The 27,022-nt window shown below is 32.2% G+C and overlaps 1 non-coding gene across 1 annotated transcript; it reads left to right on the forward strand.

The window, feature by feature from the left end:
- Positions 1 to 16,650: 16,650 nt before the first annotated feature.
- Trnac-gca lies at positions 16,651 to 16,725 on the forward strand. Its single transcript has one exon. It is a non-coding gene; the product is annotated as a tRNA-Cys (tRNA).
- The last annotated feature ends 10,297 nt before the right edge of the window (positions 16,726 to 27,022 follow it).

Consider the following 27,022-nt stretch of genomic DNA (forward strand, 5'->3'; position numbering starts at 1 on the left):
TGCCTTATGGTGTCAAGTGCTAATAAGTAGTTCTAATATTGGACTGTGGTATTATCCTAATTGTACTCAATACCTGTGTTTACTGCAGCGCATCCTATGCTCAGAATTCACCCAGAACAAATATTTCTCTAAGAGGTCCACAGGTCTGATTGCACTAGCTAGAAACCTTGGAATAAGAGTTATGAAAGGTCTGTTACATCTGTATGATTCTATTCATGAGGAGAATGGCGTGAACCAAACACTATGTGGTAGGAGCATACAGTACAATTATGCTTACAATAGCAATGGTCAGTTGACTGAGTTCATGTATAATAAAGTGATGATATGAGATCTCCTATTACTATAGATGCGTCCCTGATGCAGACTCCTCCATGAAGTTCTCTTTCATCTCCACAAGAGATGCTAATCCTGTGACCTGTCTCGTGCGTTAGTGAATGGAACAGGATCTGTTACACAGGTGACAGTGACAGTGAGGATGGGACAGGCTGGTACTTACCAGTGTACTGTCTCCGATGCTAGAGTAACTAAATGGTCCTATTACTAATCAAACTGGTCCAAATGCTACAAGTAGTAGTAGTACATCACAGCCTATAAAGGTTAGTAAATCACTGAGTAGGATGGTATACATATCTCTCTTCTGTTACAGTTGCTGGTACTCCTACTGGTCTGAATGCTACAAGACTGACAAGACAGGTCTGACTCATGTACAACTCTCCTGGTCAATCTGTGTCAGGAGTAGCTGGTTATGAGGTGTTCTTCATAACTCAGTAATGGTAGCAGTTCTGTTATGAGTGCAGGAATTACCACTAACACAATGTTGAATATAACATCAGGACTGACGTTATACAGTACATGTAACTTTCTTTGTAGTATCATATGGCAGTGAGGGTAGTACTATACTACCTTAGTGATCATAGTAACAATGTCACTGTGACATTATGTAAGTAAATAGTCGATTTCAACAATTTATTGACATTTACTAGTGATTTTAAAAATTGATCAAATGTGACCTGATTTGCAAAAAGGGAGCACTTTTGTTAAAAACATCTTAAAAACTTTTGTTCCTGGTGTACACAAACACATTTTTCACTGCATGTTTACTATATTATATCTATTGTTTAAAACAGAATGAAAATTTCCTTTTAAACAGAATGCTTACATTCAAGTGTTTTAATGTTTTGATAGAAGTGCACATTAATTGTAAATCTGGTCACAAATATCTCTATAACCTAACATATAATATTTATATATGACTATTAAAACTAATCGGTTTATAGCCATTTCGTCTAATACCGTTTTGTCCTAATCCCATTTCGTCTACCATAATGTACAATTGTCCCATTTCGTCTAAAAACTAATTGATTTCAATCACAGTAATTCAAGATACCCAATGGCTATATGCCCTAAGAATTCTTCTTGTAATATATAATCTCCTGCTTCATGCTTTTCCTTAATAGTTTTCAGTCTGTTCTCATGGTTTCTGTACTTTCTTCTTCTTCTTGAAAGCCCTCTTGCAGCCAGTTGCATTAAACTGACTTCTGTCAAAGCTTGTGTCTTGTAGTCCACTCCTAAAACTGGGGTTCCTCGATTGAGTTATGTACCTATAACCCTGTGTATAAGTGATCTAGCTCCTCTTGTTGTTGTAACAAACTCCATTGATTCAATATGTTGTATGTATGAAATGGCTCCTCTTGAAATCTCTACCTTTCAAGATATCAAAGCTTACACTATTAGTTCTTTGTAATTAGAATTACATCTCCTTTACTGGCCTTAATCCACTTATCTTAGACCTTTTACACTATTAGACACTATTAGACTAAATGGGACAAAAGTCCATTTGTTAGACAAAATGGGATTAGACGAAATGGCATGACACCCACTAATCATCATATTATATAATACATATAGATATAATGATTATAATGTATGTACTAGTACTATATTATTGATTTATGTTATATTGTCATTGTATTATGTAATAATGATGTCATTCTTCTATAGGGTGTTCTCCTATTATCACTATTATGCAACCACTAGTACTGAGTACCTGTCTTCTACTAATATACTAATTATTGTATCATCAATATTACTAGTACTTAGTTATTACTGGTATTATTATTATAATACTAGTAATGATTGTAATAAGACTATATAATAAGATACCGTTATTAAGGTATATATGTTATTAGATAAAGTAACTTATTGATTATTATAATGATTTGTTTTATATAGTATGAAAACATCACATGAAGATATCGCTATGGCAAACAGTTCAGCTTATAGAGTAACAAGTGCTAAGTGAGTTTTACTAGGAGAACATATTTTAAATTATAATATCATGTTTTTAGTAAATTTGAAGAAAACCATTGTATGAGAAAACTAATCAAGAAACCAACTGAACTCACTCTTCTCAATATGGCTATTATTTATGAGAATTTGAAATTGAACCAATGAAAGAAATATTGTATACTAGTACTTAACATGTCACCCATGTGTTATATAAAATAGGTCATGTTATACTACGTTCAAATATTAGATATTGTGTATACATTATTGTTAAGGGTTCTAGTAAATATTTACTAGACCCTTGTATATTTTTGTTTTTCAAATATCAGGTTTTTGTAACTCTATTAGATAACATCTTTAGTCAATTTTTGTATGTTTTGTAAAATGGAGGTACCAGGTACATACAACTGTATAATATGAGAAAATACAGACTAAACAAACAACAGTTTAGTCAATAAGAAAACACTAGAGTCCCTTGAAATTACTCTCCAATCCATTCCGATTAAATAGATCCGGATAAGATCTGTCTGTCTTTTAATATTATTCAAAAGGGAGTATTTAAACCTTATAATACTACGTGGTCTTGTCAGTTATAGTAATAGTATCAGTAGATATGTAGCTATAGTAATAGAGGATGACAACAACTATATATTATAATAAACACAAAAATCATGTACAATCATTTATATCAATGTCAGGTCAATTCTTCATATTATACAGTTGTAGTACCTGGTACCTCCATTTTACAAAACATACAAAAATTGACTAATTGTTATCTAATAAGTTTACAAAAAACCTGATATTTGAAAACCAAAAAAATAGTCACAAGGACAATTTAAATGTTGCTTGTAGGACATAGCTTGTCTCTTAAGCTTAAAACAGCTGAAGTATAATTCTATACTTATAGTCTGGTATGGACCTGAGACTAAATGTCTATTAATATCATATTAAAGTATATATGATGTTCTTTGTAGGTTATATAGACATAGACATTTTATAAAAAGTAATTGCTCCTAAAATTGCATGGACCCAGGTAGTTTAACATTCAATTACATTTTAAAAGAAACAGGTCAAATGGTTAAACTAGTTTTAAAAATTATTATTTGATAAATTATACTATATAATAAATATTTGTCATCTGGCTCTTGTGGGTCATGATTGTATGCTTATAAAACTCATTAACAATAGTTATGAATATAATTACCAATATCAATGACTTATTTTTTTTTAAAGACTAAAAACTATAATAAAGGACCAATAATAAAACTGAGTCCCATTTAAGCCAGCTACAACAATACTATTAATTATAATTAATTTTTATTATTATTTAATTTTATAGACATCACAAAAGAAATAATAAGTAACAAACAAACAAAGTGATATTTGATATTATTTGACAGATGTTGTCTCTTTGTAAATGAATGGAGTTGGAGATTAGTGAGATCACTTTCCCTTTTTCCTATAATATTCTCCTAATAGAAACATCATTATTATATATACCATAATTTTAATATCTAGGTTTTCAATAGCTCAACACACAACACATTGTCGACACATTAAAGAAAAGAAACTACATTAGATAATATCAAAGTGATTGAGTTTGAATTGTTATAAACCCAACCAATCCCACCCATAATTATAACAACAATAATAAAACATTTGTGATATTTAAGATATCTCTATGTGAAGTAGTCAAGAGATATTATATTACAAAGTAAACTAACATCAGTAATAATAAATGTGGACTCTGTTTCTATAGCAACAAAGAGTCCATTCATATTGACAAAAACAGTCCAACATATGCTAAAACTAGAGACTCATCATCTAACTCCATGTTATTGAATATTATAAAACAATGTAATTTATATGTATAAATAATATATTAATGGACTATCATGATTGTAATTAAGTTTTTAATAGTTTATATTAATAATGAATTGATGTCTACATGGAATATATTTTATAAGAAAAATGAAGAACCTTTATAACTGGTCAGATGAACCAAACTTTATGATTCATTGATCCTCCTCAACAAGACCATATACACAGGTCTATGATATACTGATATATAGATATGATATAGTTAGTTTGGAATAGTTGAAAGGATCATTAGATACCTTAATAATTTTTTGATTTTACTGATAAATTACTATATCCTGAAATATGACAATATACTACTATACCATAGTATATATGAGGGAGGTAGATATGTCATTAGATAAACAATTTTATTGATCAATAAAATGGTTTCTTTTTATGTAGTAACAAACACAACATTGATTATCTAACTGTCTTAGTGTTGATATAATAATAATAATAATAATAGTATTATTATTAATAGTTTTCATTACATCAGTCAGTAATCCCTGTCAAAGATGATGATAGAGTTAGTAAAGATACTTGTATTATAGGTTATACTAGTACAACTAGGAGATGGACAAGAAACCTACCACAGACCTAGTAATGGTAAGTAGTTGTTGTTAGAGTGATCATTAATATATACTTCATAATAACAGGTGTCAACTGTATCTACCCTATCAGAATAGGATAATACCAGACTTCTCAATGATATATGCTGGACAGTTCAATGAATTTTTAAACGCCTTTGTGGTTGTCAGAGTGCTAAATAGTTGGTGCTCTGATATTGGACTTTGGTATTATAGCCTAATGTAATCAAGTACCTTTGTTTAATGGAAACAATCATACTAATGCCCAAGTCCATTGTTTTTAAGAAGTTCACAGGTCAGATTGCACTAAATAGAAAAACTGGACTATCAAGTTATGAAGGTCTGTTCACCTGTATCATTCCTGATGAGAATGGAATGAACAACACTAGTGGTAGGAATATATAGAAATCATGTTTATAGTAGCAATGGTCAGTGATTGAGTTCATGTAGTCATAAAGTGATGATATATCTCACTCTTATATAGATGGTCCTGATGCAGACTCCTTCATGAAGTTCTCTCTTATCTCCACAAGAGATGCTAATCCTCCAGTCTTCACTCTCAACCTTCAATGTTTTGATGGACCTCCCACTAATGTCACTGGTGTACAGAGGAAGTAAACCATTTCACCATTGCTAGTGGGGACCTGTCTCGTGTGGTGGTGATGGGACCAGGATTTGTTAACAGGTGACAGTGACAGTGAGGATGGAGACAAGTGTGGTACTTACCACTGTACTGTCTCCAATGCCAGAGTAACTAATGGCCTGTACCAGGAGAAACTGGTCCAAGTGCTACAAGTAGTTATAGTACATCACAGTCTATAACAGGTGAGTAAATCACTGAGTAGATGGTATACATATTATCCCTCTGTTACAGTTGCTGGTATTCCTACTGGTCTGGCTGCTACAAGACTGAACACCAGGTCTGACTCATGTACAACTCTCCTGGTCATCTGTGTCAGGAGTAGCTGGTTATGAGGTGTTCTATCAACTCAGAAATGGTAGTAGTTCTGTTAGAGTGGAGGAGTTACCACTAACACAATGTTGAATATAAACATCAGGACTGACTTCATACAGTACATATAACTTCTTGTAGTATCATATGGCAGTGAGGGTAGTACAGTACTACCTAGTTGATCATAGTAATAATGTCACTGTGACATTCTGTAAGTAAATCTATTGTTTAATATTGTGGACCTCTCTACCTATCTATTTTACATCTAAAGCCTTAGTTACTCTGAGACTCACTGCCACTAATACCACATTGCAATAATGTTTGATACCACCTTCATTTGCAATCCTTATGACAGTTTCATCAATGTCGTAGACTATGTGAACAGACTTAGGTCTTATTATACATACTAATTTATCAAATCTCATCACCATATACATTTACTGGTATGTTATCCTGGTAGTAAATGGTATTGTAAGTCTTAAGGGGCATATATGGTATGACACTATAGTCCTGGGTGTTTGAAAATATCACTACACTCTCATCTGGTAAACTATGTTATATTATCATATTCACAATTATTATATTGTTCTCATATTATCTACAGCACCCAATTCATCTGTCAGTAATAATCACTATATCATCAGTTGAGGCAAGTCCATGACTGTATCATGGGATGAGGTACCTTCACTCTGGACAGAATGGAACCATCACTGGTTACTTGCTCTACTACACTAACACAACATTCAGTGATACTGTTAACATCACTGGAGGAGACAAACAGACAGTACAACCTCACAAACCATCACACTTACACTAACTACACTGTGACAGTAATAGGCATATAATGATGCTGGGACTTTGGACCAGCAAGTAGTGAGGGTAATAAAACAGAGACAGGAGAAGCTGGTAAGTCAGTTACTAGATTGATATATTATTGATATATGTGAGGAAATTGTGAACCTGTCTAATGGTATCTGGTCTAATACAAAGCATGGTATAGAAATACAAGTGATCAAGCATTACATGGAATATACCCACAGTACCCAATGGTGTGTAATTATCATGTATGAGATATGTTATAGAGAGTCCTAACAGTAATGGTCCATACAATATGCTAATACAACCAACCACACAATACAGTATAGGAGGAACACTACCTAACACTAACTATATCATTGGAGTGAGAGAGCATATACCAGTGTAGGCCAGGAGAATGGAATGATACTCAAATATCTACCAGTAAGATGCAATGACATTACATATCTCTGTTATATTAAAAATATGATATAGGAATGATTTTAACCTCCAACATCAACAGTTATATCATTATCAACAATATTAACAACAACAACATCTATTATTACAACATCAACAGGTTATGTTATTATTAATACAATTAACTTGTATATTTTCATTAAACAACACTAACTATTATTACTTATATTATTAACAATGATTATATTATATCTACTAGTACTAATAATATTATTATTAATTATGTTATATTGTCATTGTATTATGTAATGATGATGTCATTCTTCTATAGGGTCTACTACTATACCCACTAGTACTGATGTTCTGTCTTCTACTATTATAATAATAACTGGTTCATCAAATATTATTAATTCAAGTAGTTATTTATTATTATTATATTATATAATGGTTGTAATAAGACACTATATCAAATACAGGATACAGTTATTGAGGTATATATGTTATTAGATAAAGTAACTTTATTGATTATTATAATGATTTGTTTTATATAGTATGAAAACATCACATGAAGATATCACTATGACAAACCAGTTCAACTTATAGAGTAAACTAATGATCAGTGAGTTACTAATACTGCACAAGGAGATATATTTAAAATATAATATTATGTTTATAGTGAACCATTGTATGAGATAACTGATCAAGAACTAACTCAAGAAGGTCACATTTATGCTAAACTGAAGAACCATTACATAATAATGAAGTATTATATATCAGTATTTAACATGTCCATGGTTATATAAAACAGTTTATTGTCATATACTCAATATTAAATATTGTGTATATGTAGATAATATATCATAATTGTACTGTCCACAGTAGAATGATATAAAGATTAATAGTCAGCTTTTCATTTGCTATTACTGTTAAGGGTTCTAGTGAATATTTACTAGACCCTCTGTATTTTGTTTTCAAATATAAGGTGTGGTCTTATCCAGTGTTTGTAACTTTACATGATAACAATCAATAGCAGCAGATATAGTAGCAATAATAAAGTCATATTATATAAGTCACATAGAATAAATTCATTGAACAGATTAATTAACTTCTCAATCAAGACCATAATATTTGGCTATGATAAAATATAGGGAACACCAGTACTTAAAAATGTCTTTGTTATATAAACTGGTGTAATTTTGCTAATGCTTACTCTTACTAATAATATTAATACTGACATATTAATATACATATTAATACTACATATTAATACTACATATTAATACTACATATTAATACTACATATTATACTACATATTAATACTAATATATACTATATATTAATAATTTATATAATAACATTATTAATCTGTTAAATAAACATTACATATTGAAAGTTATTAGATATAAAACTAACTTACTGATCCTTAAATGGTTTGTTTTATTTAGTAAAAAAATCACATAGGTGATATCACTATGACAACCAGTCTATTTGTTATATAAAACAGTTCATGTCAATAATTATTATTGTTAAGGGTCTAGAGTGAATATTTACTAGACCCTTGTATATTATTATTTTTAAATATCTTAAAGATCAGGTGTAGTCTTATCTAGTTTTATAACTTTACTAGATAACAATTAATATAGCAGATATAGTAGTAATAAATGAAGTCTATTAGAGAAATAATTCTAAACTATAATAATTATAATTATAAAATAATAGACTATAGATATTTTAATTTCATTTTCAGAAGTAATTAGTATATAATATATTATGATATTATAATATACTTTATTACAATAGCATATAAAACAGTCTATGATATACTGATATATTAGATATATAGCTAGTTAGAATAGTTTGAAGGATCATATATACTATAACAATTATTGATTTTTATAATATAATACAGTTTTCCTTTAATACAAAAATATATTACTGAAGTTATATATGAAGTATATACTTTTTTTTTTTTTTTGCCTTCTTTTCTAGTGAGGTTAGATATGTCATTAGATAAACTAACTTTTTTTTTTTTTTTGTTTTTTATTGATCATTTAAAAATAGATTGTTTTATGTAGTATGAAAACAAACATGATTATCTAACTTTGTTAGTGTTGATACAATAATAATAAAAATATTATATTATTATTAATAGTTCATTACATCAGTACTAAACTCTGTCAAAAGACACATGATGGAGTTAGTAAAGATATTGTATTATAGTTGTTACTACTAGTACAACTAGGAGATGGACAAGTACCTACCAACAGACCTAGTAATGGTAAGTAGGTTGTTGTTAGAGTGATCATTAATATATACTTCATAATAACAGGTGTACAACTGTATCTAGCTTATCGGAATATAGGGATAATACCAGACTTCTCAATGATATATGCTGGACAGTTTTTTTGGTGTTAATGAATGCTTGTGGGTGTCAGAGTGCTAATAATGGGTTCTAATATTGGACTTTGGTATTATCCTAATGGTACTCAAGTAGCTGTTTTTTATACACCCAAGTCCAATAATGTCTAAGAGGTCCATAGGTCAGCTGTGCACTAGCTTAAAAAAGCATCTATATCAGGTTATGAAGGTCTGTTCACCTGTATCATTCTTGATGAGAATGGAATGAACCAAACACTAGTGGTAGGAGCATACACAAATCATGTTTTTAATATCAATGGTCAGTGACTGAGGGTTCATGTAGTAATAAAGTGATGATATATCTCACTATTATATAGATGGTCCTGATGCAGACTCCTCCATGAAGTTCTCTCTCTCATCTCGACAAGAGATACTAACCTCCAGTCTTCACCTTTCACCTTCAATGTCTCTGATGGACCTCCACTAATGTCACTTGTACTGATGGAAGTAATCCACTCACTATTGCTAGTCAGTGATCTGTCTCGGGTGGTAGGGAATGGACCAAAATCTGTTACACAGGTGACAGTGACAGTGGAGGATGAGACAAGCTGGTACTTACCAGTGTACTGTCTGAAGAGGAGGAAATGCCAGAGGTATTTAGTTAGTACAAGGTATCAACAACCTATAACAAGTTAGTAAATACCTAAGTAGGAGTAGTATCGTATATTATCTCTCGTCTTATTAGTTGAGTGGTATCCTATTGGTCTGGACTGCTACAAGACTGAAACACAGGTCTGACTCAGGTACAACTTTCCTGGTCATCTGTGTCAGGAGTAGCTGGTATGAGGTGTTCTATCAACTCAGTAATGGTAGTAGTTCTGTTATGAGTGCAGGAACTACCATAACCACATGTTGAATATAATCATAGGACTGACTTCATACATACATATAACTTCTTTGTAGTATCATATGGCAGTGAGGGTGGTACAGTACTACCTAGTGATCATAGGAATGCAAACCACTTTGAGTTATGTGAGTGAATAAATCTATTGTTATTGTGGACTACTCTATGCCTACAGTTAAACCCTCAGTTATTCTGACACTTACTACTACTAATACTACTATTACTATGATATGGACACAAGCTTCATTTGTTCCTCAAACATATGGGGCTATCATCAATGTCGGAAGTAGACTATGTGAAAAGATGTAGGATCCTATCAAAACAATTCCTCAATCTCATCACCATATACCATTTACTGATATTGATCCTGGTACTTACTGTATTGTTGGTCTTAATGGAATATATGGTAATGACACTATAGTCCTGGGTACTGATAATACCCTACACTCTCATCTGGTAAACTAGTTATATTATCATATTCACAATTATTATATTGTTCTTACAGTATCTACAGCACCCACTTCATCTGTCAGTAATATCACTATATCATCAGTTGAGCAAGCAAACCGGACTATATCATGGGATGAGGTACCTTGCTCTGGACACAGAATGGACCCATCACTGGTTACTTGCTCGTACTACACTAACACAACATTTCAGGTGTGACACTGTTAACATCACTATGGAGGAGACAACAGACAATACACCTCACAACACTCACACCTACACTAACAAAGACACTTGTGACAGTAAGAGCATATAATGATGCGTTTTTTTTTTTTTGGAACTGGACAGCAAGTAGTGAGGTAATACAAACAGACAGGAGAAGTGAGAGCAGATACCAGTGTAGGACCAGGAGAATGGAGTGATACTCAAAATATCTACCGTAAGATATAGTGACATTACATTGTGTTATATATATAATTATAGGAATCACTTTTACTCCAACATCAACAGTTATATCATCATCAACATCAACATCTATTATTACAACATCAACAGGTTATGTTATCATTAATACAATCAACTTGTATATTTTCATTAACAACACTAACTATTATTACTTATATTATTAACAATGATTATATTATATCTACTAGTATACTAATAATATTATTATTAATTATGTTATATTGTCATAAAATATTATGTAATAAATGATGTCATTCATCTATAGGGTCTATACTATACCCACTAGTACTGATGTTCTGTCTTCAAAGACTATTATAATAATAACTGGTTCATCAATATTATTATTATTCCAAGTAGTTATTATTATTATTTTATTATATGGCAATAATGGTTGTTAATAAGACTACTATATAATAATAAAGGGTACCAGTTATTGAAGGTATATATGTTATTAGATAAAGTAACTTTATTGATTATTATAATGGATTTGGTTTTATGTAGTATGAAAACATCACATGAAGATATCGCTATGACAACCAGTTCAACTTATAGAGTAACAAGTGATCAGTGAGTTACTAATATAATGGACAAGGAGATATATTTTAAATTATAATATTATGTTTATAGTGAACCATGGTATGAGATAATGATCAAAACTAACTCAAGAAGGTCACATTTATGCTAAAACTAGAAGAACCACTAATGATGAAGTATTATATATCAGTATTTAACATGTCTATGTGTTATATAAACAATATATCACTATTAGACATCATGTCATATATTATTATTGCTAAGGGTTTCAGTTAACATTTACTAGACCCTCTGTATATTTTGTTCACAAATACCATAAAATATAAGGTGTGGGTCTTATCCAGTGTTTGTAACTTACTGATAAAAATCAATAGCAGCAGATATAGTAACAATAAATAAGTTATATTATATAAGTCACATGAAAAATAAATTCATTTAAACAGTTAATTAGCTTTCTCAATCAAGACCATTATATTTGGCTATGATAAAATATTGAACACCAGTACTTAATAATGGTCTTTGGTTATATAAAACTGTAATTTGCTAATTGTTACTATTACTAATAATATTAATAGATATTATAATATTAATACTAACATATTATATATACATATAATACTATATATTAATATTATATAATAATAACATTATAGTCTGTTAAATAACACATAATATTAAAAGTTATTAGATAAACTAACTTACTGATCATTAAAATGGTTTGTTGTTTTATTTAGTGAAAATATCACAAATGTGATCGCTATGACAACCAGTCATTTGTATATAAACAGTTCTATCAACATATTATTATGTAAGGATTCTCTGTATATTTTGTTTTCAAATATCTTAAAAGATATGTGTAGTCTTATCTAGTGGCCATAACATTACTAGATAACAATTAATATTAACAGATATATTAGTAATAAATGAAAGTCTATTAGATAAATAATCTGAACTAAATAATTATAAATATAAATATAATAGATTATAGAATTTTAATAGAGGTCAAATCAGAGGTAATTAGTATATAATATATTATAAGTATAATACTTTATTACAATAGGTGTCTACTGTCTTTAAAACTATAATGGAACAAGTTTAACAATAATTTATGACATCATCACAAATTTGTTACTATAAATAACGTTATATTTTTAACATTACAATAGTATACTTTATGTTAGTAAATTACTTGTTTTGTTTTATTTCATTTTCAATACAAAATATTGGTCACAATAATTATTACAGTTAAGGGTTCTGGTACAATGTTTACTAGACCCTCTGTATATCAGTTTTAAATTCCTTAGTCCAGTTGTAATGGGAAACAAGATCAGGTGTGGTCTGATCTAATGTTTGTAACTCTACTAGATAACGATCAATAGCAGCAGATATAGTAGCAGTAAATGAGGGTCTATTTTATAGAATAGAAAAGTTAGTTATATAATATATTATATACCTTCATACAAAGAGACAAGAGAAGTATCTGAGAAATATGTTGTCAGGAGAGCAAGTAAAAAACTGAGAGAATATGTAAGGGATGACCAGCTGACTGCCAAAATGAGTCCTAAATATATAAGATCAATACAGTAGTGACATATATATACCAGTACCAGACATATACATCAGTAGAGTAGTGACATATACATACCAGTACAGTAGTGACATATCATACCAGTACATCAGTGACATATACATACCAGTACAGTCAGTGACATACACATACCAGACATTATACATACAGTACATATGACATATACATACAATACAGTAGTGACATATACATACCAATACAGCAGTGACATATAGATATAGCAGGGACAAATACATACAGCTAAAGTAGTGACATTTATACATACCAGTACAGTAGTGACATATACATACATACCAGACATACATCAGATACCGTGACAGATAGCATACCAGTACATCAGTGACATTATAATACAGTAGTGACATATACATACCAGTACAGTAGTGACATATACATACAGTATAGTGATACTAATGTACTATTATTAGAGTGATTACCTTTCATTGAAGAGACTATTATAGATAGTTAAATAACATTGGATAAGAGACACCAAGTTATGGAAAGGTCTCTGGGACAAACCCAGCTCCGCCATCCTAACTGACAAACAATGCTGTTCCAGCAGCTTAATTAAATAATCTATAAATTAATTAGAGGGGTTGTAGGGATAAATAGATCAATAGATAGATTGATGGATGTATAAACTAGTAACTTACTAAGTGGAAAATAACGTTCACAAGCGAGAATAAATTTGTCCCCCCTAAAGTTAATAATTTATTTCTCAAATTTTCCATTCTAGTATCACGATCATGTTGTAATGTTAACTGCAAGCTCTACAATAAATATATCACAGCAGTATTAATAAGGTGGGCGGGGCTACCTGTTCAACAATATCTCTCCATAGTGACTCAATTAAGATAGGATCAAAATGACCAGCACAATGTACTATTGATAACTTGCTCTCTGGTAAATCAAAGGGCTCAGCAAAGTCTCCATATAACTAAGAATGACATCATAGAAATTTAGTCTAAATATAGTAACATGTATTTTAAATAGACTCACTTTACTGACATCCATTAATTCAGCATTTAACATTGTAATAGCAGATTAGTATGACGGGAAGAAGGTAAAGTTATTAATGGACTCCAGAATACTTAACTGGATTCTTGCAACATAAGAGGGGGAGAGAGGGAGGGAGGGAGGGAGAGAGATAGATATAGATTTAGCAATAAACCTGCAATCTATTCTACTCCATTTTCTCCTCAAGTTCGTGAAGAAACTCTCCCTCTCCACTCACACTAGTACAGATCCGCTACTCTTAGCACACATCACAGCAGTGATGTATATATTCTAATCTTGATCTAACATCAACTCAGGACTATAAAAGATATCTCACTACTACATAACATCATAGTTAATGACTTACCTCTCCCTTGAGCTAACTGATCTAATATTTTAGCGCAGCTAAATAATTTTTATTTCTCTCATAGAATCGCCACAAAAGATCTAAGATGGCTGTGTTATCTTGTTGTAATGATACTGTATACTTGAGGAAGTCTTCAATGTATGGAGATTTGGATCTGAAATAGACAGAGACCGGTACTCTTTTTAAACTGAGACTCAAAATCACATACTCAATTAATCTGTCAGCCATTTGACAGTGTCTGATAATAACCATGAGTATAATGTGACGTGAAAGACTTCATCATCTGATCTTAATGATAATCTTAGCATTGTTTCAAACTAGATATGGAGATGACAGAGATGATCAGATAGATATCTTTACTCAGTCTCTGGCAGGGTCTACCCTTTGCTCTGAAGCATTACGGGAGGGGGACCAGGTTTAATTGGAACAGCTGGCGATGAAGGGGTCTGGGCTTGCTGTAAAAAGTTGACAAAGGGTTCCAGTAATGACAGAATATGCCTCTTGTCTAATAAACTCACTATAACATTTACTAGCAGTATTCAGAGTTACCTCTCAGATAAGGCTTGCTGTACACTGGTGTCTCCTAAAGGTTGTCCAGATTTGTAGAAGTGAAGTGCCAAGTTTTGAGGGTCTCGTTGACTAGCTGTGCCAAGTGCTAACTCCACAATACCCTCGTAATATCGTAGACTCCGATATTGTTCACACACACAAACTAAGTTTATCTGCTGAGTCACTTGACTGTACAACTAGACAAACCAGTATAAAAACAGGTTTAAAAAATTGTTTTAGCACTCACTTTTAATGAGTCTCTAAGCATAGTCTGTTGTTCTATGGGATTCTCCAATGTGGTTGCTATGGTAACTAGTTCCTGTGCTTTAGATGCAACTGGGTCTTCCTATAATAAAATTATTCATAGCTCGTAGTTTTATAATGATATTCATAGCTATTGGTGGCTCTACCTGTGAGAAAAGTGAGGGTGCTAGTTGGCGGAGACGAGAGACAAGTGAGTCAGTGATGGATGAGTCTCCAGCATGACAAGCTAATAAACTATTATTAATGCTGATGACAACTTTAAGGGTTAAAAATACAATAAATAAATAAATTAAAATTAATTAATTACTTCTTTTCCTCCAGTAGATAATACTTTAAATGAACTTTGTTTTAATAAAAAACATTTTTTTGTCTAAAAAATTTAATATATATATAATACAAAATTTATTGACCACACCCACCTCATCAAGTTTATTAGCTACAACATCAAAATTGATATTCACACACAAAGTTTCAAGCGACAGACTTCACAACACCGAAAAATAAGATGATGAAATTTTGCAATGGAATTTCTCTCAATCATGTAGCATCATCTAAAAAAACAATGAAATTATGATTAGTTATTCTTATCTGTTTGTCAATCTATCCATTTCATCCATCCATCTACATACTATTCATATTCATCAAACCATCTACATTACGATTCATACATTCATCCAACCATCTACATTACTATTTATCCATTCATCCAAACCATCTACATTACTATTCATCCATTCCAACCATCCATCCATCTACATTACTATCATCCATTCATCCATCAACACATTACTATTCATCCATCCATCCATCACTCTACATTTACTATTCATCCATTCATCTAACCATCTTCCACTTGTACTTCTATATGTATTAAGCAATGATTGTTGTACTTGTATTGGACTATTAGTCTGCATATTATCTGGTCTTATAAAACGCAACATACGGTGATGGACATTAGATGGAGATGTTTGGCTATTACAATAAAAAATTGCCATAGCAACAAGCTTGAATATCATTATAAAATTACCTTTGATTGAGGTCAGTTGATGTAAAGAATTGAATATTTCTGTCGAGAAAAGCTCTTAGTTCTAAAAGTTGTTCTCCCAACACAGCTAATTCAGTGGCTGTGTAGCGACTAAAATACTACAAAATAAAAGAAATAAAACAACAAACAATAGTATTTAACAATTTTTAAATATTAATATGTGAAAACCCAGTGACAAATCAAGGCAAAAAAAAATTAAAACTAATTTACAGTTCCCAACATCCAGGATATGGGGGGTATAGCTCAGTGGTAGAGCATCTTTCGACTGCAGATCGAGAGGTCCCCGGTTCAATCTCGGGTGCCCCCTAATTTTTTTTTTTTATACCTTTATTTTTTTGTACAATTAGTTAATTCTTTGTAATTTACATAATATATATTATTACTAACCACTATTTTTTGTTTACTGACTTAAATGGTTGGGTACTTTCTCTCTCTCAATAGATATCAGAACATTCCATAGTGGGCGAAGTAAACGTGAAGATACAAACTCAGTCCTTCATGTTTACCAGACAAGTGTACCTCTGGACCTATTACTGGCCGACCTAGAGCTCCACCCAAAGGAGAAAAGGGGCAGAGACCTGTGAAAAGGGCGTGGCTGTGATGGTGAAATTTAGGTGATGTTAGCTGTTGATTAGCTGGGACCAAGTGTTGTTGGGAAAATAAAATGAGGTTCACCACCATAATAAAATAAGCTTGAGATGCCCAATGCGCTACCTAGCAACAGAAACCACACCCTAGCAACATTAATAATTATTTGTACCTCTCTATGTGGTCCTGTCGCCAAATAGTAGACACATGGAACACGCTATTGAACGTTGCCATGGAGACGAAAGAACTTTCTATGGGTTCACATTGACCAGATTTTGTATTGTTCTAGTAATGACTTTAATTGATCAACTGGGCGGTGGCTTAGTCAGGATGTAACTTCCCTATATAATAATGAATAGAATTAATAGCTGAATGGACAGATAGATATTGAATGGATAGCGAAATGAAAATCCAAAATAATGGACAGATAAATAAATCGAATGGATGGAATGAATATATACATTGGTAGTAAGAAGGATAAATCGTCTTGGAGGACAGCTCATGTTGAGTTACATAGCAGGAGGCAGTGGAGAGAGAATCAACAGCTTCTAGTTCTCCTACTTCAATAGATTCAGCCATTGCCCAGTACGACCTAAAAGGTCAAATGTACAGAGATCAAAGGTTCACTAATAAGTTCAATACTTATACCATTTAAAGGATAAGTGACAAAAGTTTCCATTAAATTTGACTGGAATGGGAAAGGTCTGGATCTAAACTAACCAGACTGGAATCCCGATCCTCAGTCTGGGAACTGGCCACAAGAGGTACCCAGTCTGTAAAAGGCTTGATGGACAGTGTTACCAGTCTCATGGCAGCATTAGAGGGACAATACCCTGGAGGAAAGCGGGCATGAAACAAGGAGAGGAGAGAAGGACGTTGGGGACATCCCTTGAGGAGTTGTTGTGAAGTAGAGTCGTACACCAGCCTAAAAAAGTAACCTCATTAATTTAGTTTTATTAAAGGGGTTTTACTTATACCTTTGTAATAGCTACAAGATGTAACGTTGCAGATTCCAATTGGTGGAATCACGCTTGTCTCCGCTATATGTACCAATGTATTGAAAGTGTTTTTGTCAGCAGTCTATTTATAGCAACAAATTATTACCTATTATAACCAGTACAAAACTTAGTGCTGCACAAGCTTTTATGGACACATGTTATCAATAGTAATATATGCCACTCGAGATAACGCTCATACCATCAATACTAAATCATAGACCTAATAAAGAAATGTTACTATAAATAACTATGATGTCATTGCTACTAATAATAGAAGCAACTCAATACTTGTATTGTTCCTTTTTCCTTACTGGTATAAAGTAAAATTTACGAGAACCATCTTCAACAATTTGTACGAATGGGATCTATTAGTCAGTAATAGTTAATTAGTATAGTTAATAGTTATATCTTATAATACAAACCTTCCTCTGAAAAAAGATAGAAATGATGGCAATATATATGAGAGATAGGAAATAGAATGATTGACTTTACGACAGCGTCTTGTAAAACCCCCCAGCTCTTCAGCTATAGACAGAGAGAGGTAGACATATCTAAAGTTAAACCTGTATTTACTTGATAGAGTAGTTCATAGAGACAGCCATCTCTTCAGTAAGAAATATTCTACCAGCACATTTCCCTTAATAGATATCATACTGATATATTCAGATGGCAGACAAAATAATGGTTCAGGAAGTAAGTGGAGTCACACATATGGATCTGTACTGGATGCCTAGAGTAGGAAAAGAAAGAAAGATATCTGAATATAATATAAATTTAATAGATTGACTATATATTTAATATGGATACACTATAGATTTAATGGATGACTATATATTTAATGGACACATTATAGATTTAATGGATTGACTATATATTTAATGGGACACACTACAGATTTAATGGATTGACTATATAATTAATGGGGCACACTACAGATTAATGGATTGACTATATATTTAACTGGACACATTATAGATTTAATGGATTGACTATATATTTAAGGACACATTATAGATTTAATGGATTGACTATATATTTAATGGACACATTATAGATTTAATGGATTGACTATATTTAATAGACACACTATAGATTTAATGGATTGACTATATATTTAATAGACACATATATAGATTAATGGATTGACTATTATTTAATAGACACACTATAGATTTAATGGATTGACTATATATTTAATAGACACACTATAGATTTAATGGATTGACTATATATTTAATAGACACACTATAGATTTATGGATTGACTATATATTTAATAGACACAACTATAGATTTAATGATTGACTATATATTTAATGGACACACTATAGATTCAATAGAGAGACACAATAGATTTACCTGCAAAACTAACCCACAGTAACGACAATTTTTCAGTGGGTGTGGGTCAGACATAACAAATATCGAATATGTTCCTGGAAGATACCCACTTAGGTATGATTAGTACAACAGCCAATATCACTTCTTTTTAGACCATCAAATATGCCAAATCCTTCCTGGAGGAGGATCACTAGTTAATTAAAAGTATATTAATAACATAACCCATCTTCATAATTCCACATGTAGATTGTGCTATCAATAGTAAGCCACGCCCTATTAATTACTGGCATTTACCCCATGCAGAGTTACATGCATATCTAGACTTTCAGTTAAAATTATAACAAAGAGAATACATTTCATTAATTAGTGTGTAATTGGAAGGGATACTCTCAAATTCTTGAAGAAGTTCAGGTGGTAAAGGGGTGTGGTTTACTTCCCTGAAAAAAAGGCATGCCACCAAGGGATGGTAACGAGGATGTAAGTGCCGGATAGTCTACATCAGATTGACCACTCCCATTAGTTACTCCTAAATCACGTGATACACAATGAGTCATGGGTCAAGGTGATATCGCTTACTTACTATCGGAAGTAAACTCTAAACAATCCACTGAGGTCATAGAAAGTTTGATCAGCAGTGAGATACTTATCTACAAGGTTCCAGCACTCTCAATAGCATCTTTAACTTCCTTAATATTTTGACTACTAGGACATTTTGGCGGTATCCTTTTCTTCAGGATCCACGAGGTTGGGCGGGGGGCGTGGCTGCTAGTTATAAAGTGGTTATTTTTCGTTAATAAACAAAAAGCAACTGCAGTAAAACGCTCAGCATAGTAGCTTAGGACTTAAAGTTTTCTTGTATTTAGTAACAAATATATCTATATATAGTATTTTATTAGTAATAGTGGATTATAGTGATCTCCTATACCACGTACAATATGGGCAGTAAATGCAGTTGTTTTGCAGTAAGCTCTACTGATGAAGCTGAAGATGCTCTGTTAGGGAGAGGAAGAGGAGAGAACAACAGCAGCAACAAACAACAACAACAACAACACAAACAACAACAACAACAGTCAGAAACACCTCGAAGGTCCTCCTCCACCTTATCAAGTAAGTATCAAAATTTTACAATCCTATCAGTACAGTAATATGAACTGTTGTTGTGGAAAGGCTTCCCTTCAGTATATTATGAGATATAATTTAGTGCAAAATGAGTCTTAAATGATATATTATTCTTAGAGATTTAAGTATGTACCATTACATTTAGGTATTGTAACAATATAAATGCATCATTAGTTAATACATGTGTTTCAGTGTCTATTCAGCCAGTCATTAAGCTTGTCTTTGTATAATTTTTATAAATGTCAAGGTGATAGAAATAGTTACTAATATCAGTAATGGTAGCAATGGTTAGGTGTCAATAAGTGTATGCAACCATGATGTGTTAATCCTATTAGCTACCATCTGTCACTGTCTATACTGTAAGTGAACCTTGTGATCAAATTGTAAACACTATCATTCAGAATGTCAGTGTCCTATGTCCTTGTATAAACCATGGGAATATGATATCACAGTTTAAGTACACTTTATTCTTTGACACTGACTGTCATATTACAGTACAGAGTTTATGATATTCAGTATATAGATTTTTTTTTGAATGAGTTCAAATTGTTATATACATAATATCATTCATATACACTAATATAAGTCCAATATTTCTATGTAATAATATATATATATATTTGAGTCATATAAATGTAAGCACAAAGGAAAAGAAAACAAGCCCATTGTTTTATGATCTAATTTCCCTTTATGTAAGGTAGTCTATTATATTGTCTATTGGTAGTATTAACAATACATAGAGTTTAGTTAAAGTATAGCTCTTTATGGACATCATTCCACATATTACGATTGTATAAAGATTACTATATTAGGAAGTTGTATATGACATTCATTGGCATTAGTAAAGTCTGCTGATGCTAATAAACATTCTTAACATGTAAAACAATCTCCATATAATGAATATTACTATTTTAGTATTGACTGATGCAATGATGAGTCACTAGTGCTTTGTGTAGTCCAATATGCAATATCAAATGATATGTCATTATTACATTAAATGGTCATTATGTTGTAGAATAAACTGTTACTTCAAGTATACATATTTAAACTCCTTTGATTGTAATTGTGTTTGTAAAATATTAACATTTCTCGATATCTGATACCATTACTATCAAAGCTCTCTCTCTCTTTGTACTATAAATAGGTCAATCCATTATTTTGTATGTTAACAGAAGAACAAAGATTACACATTGTTAGTAGATAGCACTTATACAGAGTTTACCAGTTGGTCGATATGAGAACAAGAAAAATGCAGAGAAGAGGAGTGACAAATCAGAGAAGAGAGAGTAAGTAAACAGTTATCAATTAGAGTCCTATGCTATTGTAATCAAACAGACACTTAAATAACAAGTGTTTTCCCAAATGACGTTGTTGTACATAATTATAATTCTTAGCATATAAACAATTAACATGTATATTGTCATCTGTTAAGTATGCTCGCTTTGTTTATGATGACAATTCAATTATTCCAGTCAATATAACATAGAAATAAATTCCTTCGCTAATGGAATGGACAGCTCAAATGTATCAATAAAATGAAAAAAAAAGATATATTTTAACAACTGTATAATATTAATTATTTCTCATACACTTCATGAATTGAATTGTCTTATCTTTACCAGATGTCCAATATGCATGAACGACTTTCTTCCTGGAGAGACTATTCGTCTTTTACCTTGTATGCATTTTTATCATATAAGATGTATCGATGACTGGTTAATGCGTGCCATAACTTGTCCAACATGTATTCAAAGAGTTGATACAGTTTATCAACGTTCATTCTACCCACAAACACACTACAGTCACAGACGGGAGTCATAGTCGTGGCAGTGTCACAGGTGCTACTGGTACAGTATCGCCAAGTGCTACTGGTAGTATGGAACAACTATATCCTCCACAGTCACCTCCTCCGCTCACCGTACAATCACCACAACATATTATTGCTGAAATTCATTGATATCCCTTATTTTATTTAGTTTATTATATATTTTGTTTTGTGTCACAAGTTCTCATTGTCTGTCTTGTTTAAATTTATGATATTATTTACTTATATAAATTATTTAAGTTCATTTATAAAATCATAAATATTATTATAATCCACCATTAATACGTATTGTTTTATATTAACATTATTTAACATATGGTACATGTGGTCACTAGGGTATATTGGTTACGATATCATAATCCACTGATATGTATATATAATGACATATAGAAAGTTGTTTTAGTAACCAACAAAAAAAATTTTTTATAAGTTAGTTTAGATAAAGCATTATTGAAATATGAAAGTGAATGAACAATTGAATATAAAGGGGAAGAGAGAGTATTGAGGGAAATACCTTTTTTATATTCTTTTTCTTTTCTTTGTTTGGGTTAGTATTAACAGAAGCAGGTGTAAAGGAAGAGAAGACTACAGTACAGAAACAGATGTAACAGGCAGGTGGCTAATCACAGATGTAATTCATACTTCATTTAATTATATGAAATTAATATTCTTACTTACTGTTGCCATTTTTTATTTCTTAACAGAAGTAATAGTAGAAATCTATTGAACTTGTGACCAGTCTAAATACAAAATCAAGTGATGACATATACACACATTACTATACCTACCAATGGAAGAGGTCGTGAGATAGTCCTGACTGGTTTGTAGCATCTGATGGCTCAGTTTTTGCAATTTTATATCAGAGTTTTCACAAGTAGATCTCAGAGGTCTTTTATTGATAATAGGATGGTCTTTTCAATAGTATTAGTGAGCTTTGTTGAGATGGACATGAGAGGAATCTTCTACTGATGTCTTAATCTTTTAACTCCACTTCTATAGTTTCTCTGTGTCCTATTTTGTTCCAGAAATAGTCTTACTCGCTCTTCATGAGAGAAACCGAAGAGCTCCTTCACTAGTATCAGCATTGGTATTTGTGTTATATCTCTTGGTTTCTGCTCTAGTAGAGCTTTTGAATGATGGGAGAGTGGTATCAATTGTTGAGGGATAAGAAGAAGAGGCAGATTGAAGGATTAGAGGAAGAGGTAACAAAGGGAATTTAGTAATGATGAGAGATTCTGAAGGAAAATGTGAAGGTGGTGGGATCTGTGAAGGAGGAGGATAGGGAGGAGGTGGAGGTGGTAATGTGGTAGATGTACATTTGTTGATGAGTGGAAATATGTGAAGGAGGAGGATAGGGAGGGAGGTGGAGGTGGTAGATGTTTAGTTGGTGATGATGGAATATGTGGAGGAGGAGGATAGGGAGGAGGTGGAGGTGGTAGATGTTTAGTGGTGATGATGGAAATATGTGAGGAGGAGGATAGGGAGGAGGTGGAGGTGGCAACAAATGATGTTTGTGAAGGTGAGGTATGTGAAGAAGGAGGTGGATATGAAGGAGATATTCCTGAGGAAGAAACATGAAGAGGAAGTGAAGGTGATGACAATGTGGTTGATGTAGTAAGTTCTCTTATCTTTGTTGAGGTGGACATTGAGGAAAGTTTGTTTAGACTTGTCAAGGTTGGTATTCTTTTCAATGATCATCTGTTTAAATGATATTAGTTATAATTAATACTAACAAAGTGGACTGGTCTATATATAACTATCATTAACTTCATTATTGATTGTATTGTTGTATTGTATATAATGTTTCATTGTTGATTTAATTGTTATTAGAATGTTAACAATCGAACCTTTTGTTTTCTCTTGTATAATTGCTTTCTCTGATTCAGTTTCTCTCTAGTATCCTGGACACTCTCGTACTCAGGACCATAACAAACATGAAGTTGATGACAAAAAATGACCAGTATCTAATTTTTTTTTAGCTAGTCTAGCAGCATCTTTCTCCTTATATTTAATATAATATACATCAGTGAATGGTTCACAAGGATAGTCATCTAACGTCTGTACCTATAAAAGAAAATTAAATAAATTAACGTTGTTAGTGTGTGCAGTTTGTCTCAGCAGTGCTCTGGCCAGAAGAACTTGGAACTCACTCTGCTATTTCCATATAGGCAAACAGCTCAAGGAGATCTTTTTTTTAATCATCACTCCAAGAGCTGGTACATTAAATACTAATACATATCGACTCTCCTGGTTCACTGTATAAACCTAGAAAATATACAGATTAATAATATCAAACATGATGGATGGTCTGTGTGATTGTCAAGCCACCTGGTACCATTCTGTCCATGGAATTTTTTTACATTGAATATTATTAGTAAATCCAATAAAATCTAAACTTTCCAGCTTAGGATAGAACCCAGAGCAGATAAAGGTACAATTATGCAGCAAAGTAAAAATGTATGCAAACAGACAGAGTATAATCTGGTAGCATGTCTAGTACAATTACTTTAAGCTTGTTTCAATCCATTCAAGAAGGTCTACAGCTTCTATATACCCTTAACAGCTCGTTCCCATCTTCCTTCGCGATATGAAGGACGACTAGCGCATACTTTTTTGTTGCTTATGATGGGCCTTCTTCATGTCAAGCCATTTTGGGTGTGGCTACACCACGCCTTGAACAATTGGATATTAGCTCCACCCAAATGGCGTCCATTGCACCTTTGGGAACAGACTTACAACCCATTTTTACGGCCTAAAATAATGTATAGTCGAGTAATACATGTCCAGAGAGTCTAATAAACGTGAAAGATTCAAGTGAAGTTCAAGAGGAGACTACTGTACAAAGAAATTATGAAGAACATAATGACCAGTCTATGTTGAATGCTGTGTGCTGCAGGCTGTGCAGCCACAGCTTATAAGTAAGAATTGAGAGTAATAGGTTTATATTTTATATTCTGCAGAGTCTCAAAGATTCATAAATCTGAGAGAAAGATAACAGAGAAGAAGGCCATACTAAAACAGCTGAGTCCTGCACTGCTACAGATGTCACTCCATGCAGAGCTCGGCAATCAGACCACAGCTTCCAAAATCACTTGAATACCGAGAACCAACTTCTACATCTTCTATTGTTGACCCTGATGCTATACAAGACTATCACAAACATGTCCTCCATACTTCTATAAGACACAACTAACAGCTACTATACTGCAGTATTGCAGAAAAGACCAGTCACAGAAATATGACTGATTTCCGACATCAACAGAGCAATCACGTAAAACAAATTAGTAGTTTACATTTAACTAATTCTCGTAGATATGAAGGAAGCATTAGCTTGATCAGTGCCTTAGAAGATGTTCCCAATATTACAGGTGATTGGAGTAAAATATCTCTTTATAATATAAATAGAAAGTCTTTTCTTCCACTACTTGTGTTTGATTTGCCATGATTCTAACTGCTGAAAAATTTTTGTACAATATTTCTCTTTTTGTATTGAGAAATACAAAAATGAGGAATATTGTATTTTTACTTAGAGAAAAATAAAACTTTTAATACTAAAGTGTAGTCTGAGAGTGAGATACATACTAGGTACACACTTAGACTCAAACCTAAGTACACACACTATGTTTGAGTCTAGATGTTGGGTTGACTCTTATGTTATTTTGTGTTTTAGTCTTTCTTTCTTTCTTTTTTTTCAGGTTATATTGATAAAAAATAGGCTCTGAAGTTATTACGTTTATATGATATGATTTATTCTATGAACTTACCTCTGTTCAGTTAAATTCTTTTGTCCTTGGACTTACAAATTCTCCTCTAGGTGAGGAAGGACTTTTTTTTCATGTTTTAATACCAACTGAAACTTTGTGTGATTATATTTCTACTGTTGTGACTTAAGATAATGACACTTATGCCACGCATCATTGTTGTTTTCTATGGTAACATAATTCAACTTTTCATTAATTTTAATTTTAATTAAAATTTATGACATAATACATTTCAATTATTTCCAAACAAGCAATGAAATAATAAAATTGTCAATTAATAATAATAATAGGTCAGTGTTATTGTTAGTGATTGAAGATATCATGTATAAACCATTATATAAAAATCTCATTTAATTATCACTGATTACTGAACATGAGACACACACACACACACACATGTTCATAGTTTTAACTATCTTAATATTTCTAATGATTACTCAAATCACGATCCATTCCTTTCTTGAATCCTTGAGATGATATTTTTTGCTGTCAATCTTTGCCTCTGATATAATGGAGTTCTCCCATCCTAGTATGCTCTCTTCTTCTTTCTCTCTTCTGAGTTGTGAGCAAACGCTGTACCCTCAGCAAGACTTTTGGAACGTTTCATGTTCCAGATATCACAGTAGAGTAGTCTGTGCACACCACGAGAGATAAGCCGATCAGGACTGACCATAACGAAGCCGTTGCTCGGGGAGAGTTGAGTCATCTCACAGAGAATTGGAAGGCGAGATGGTATCAAAGTCAAGACTAGACGCTTTCTAAACTTTCATAATGTGATGCGTGACTCGAGTTTTTGGGAGATACAGCTGTTGATTGAGACTTACTAAAAGGTGCTCTGTTGTTAGTAGGTGTAGCTGTCTTTTTTGTGTTGTGGTTTTTTGTTCCTTAATAAGTGGTGATGGATTTTTAGTTTGATCTGTAACAATTTGGGACAGTTTATCGACAATACTTTTGAAACTCAAGGTATGACTTGGTG

Source organism: Gigantopelta aegis, unplaced genomic scaffold (genome assembly GCF_016097555.1).
Source record: "Gigantopelta aegis isolate Gae_Host unplaced genomic scaffold, Gae_host_genome ctg3527_pilon_pilon:::debris, whole genome shotgun sequence".
In the NCBI taxonomy this organism is placed as follows: Eukaryota; Metazoa; Mollusca; class Gastropoda; order Neomphalida; family Peltospiridae; genus Gigantopelta; species Gigantopelta aegis.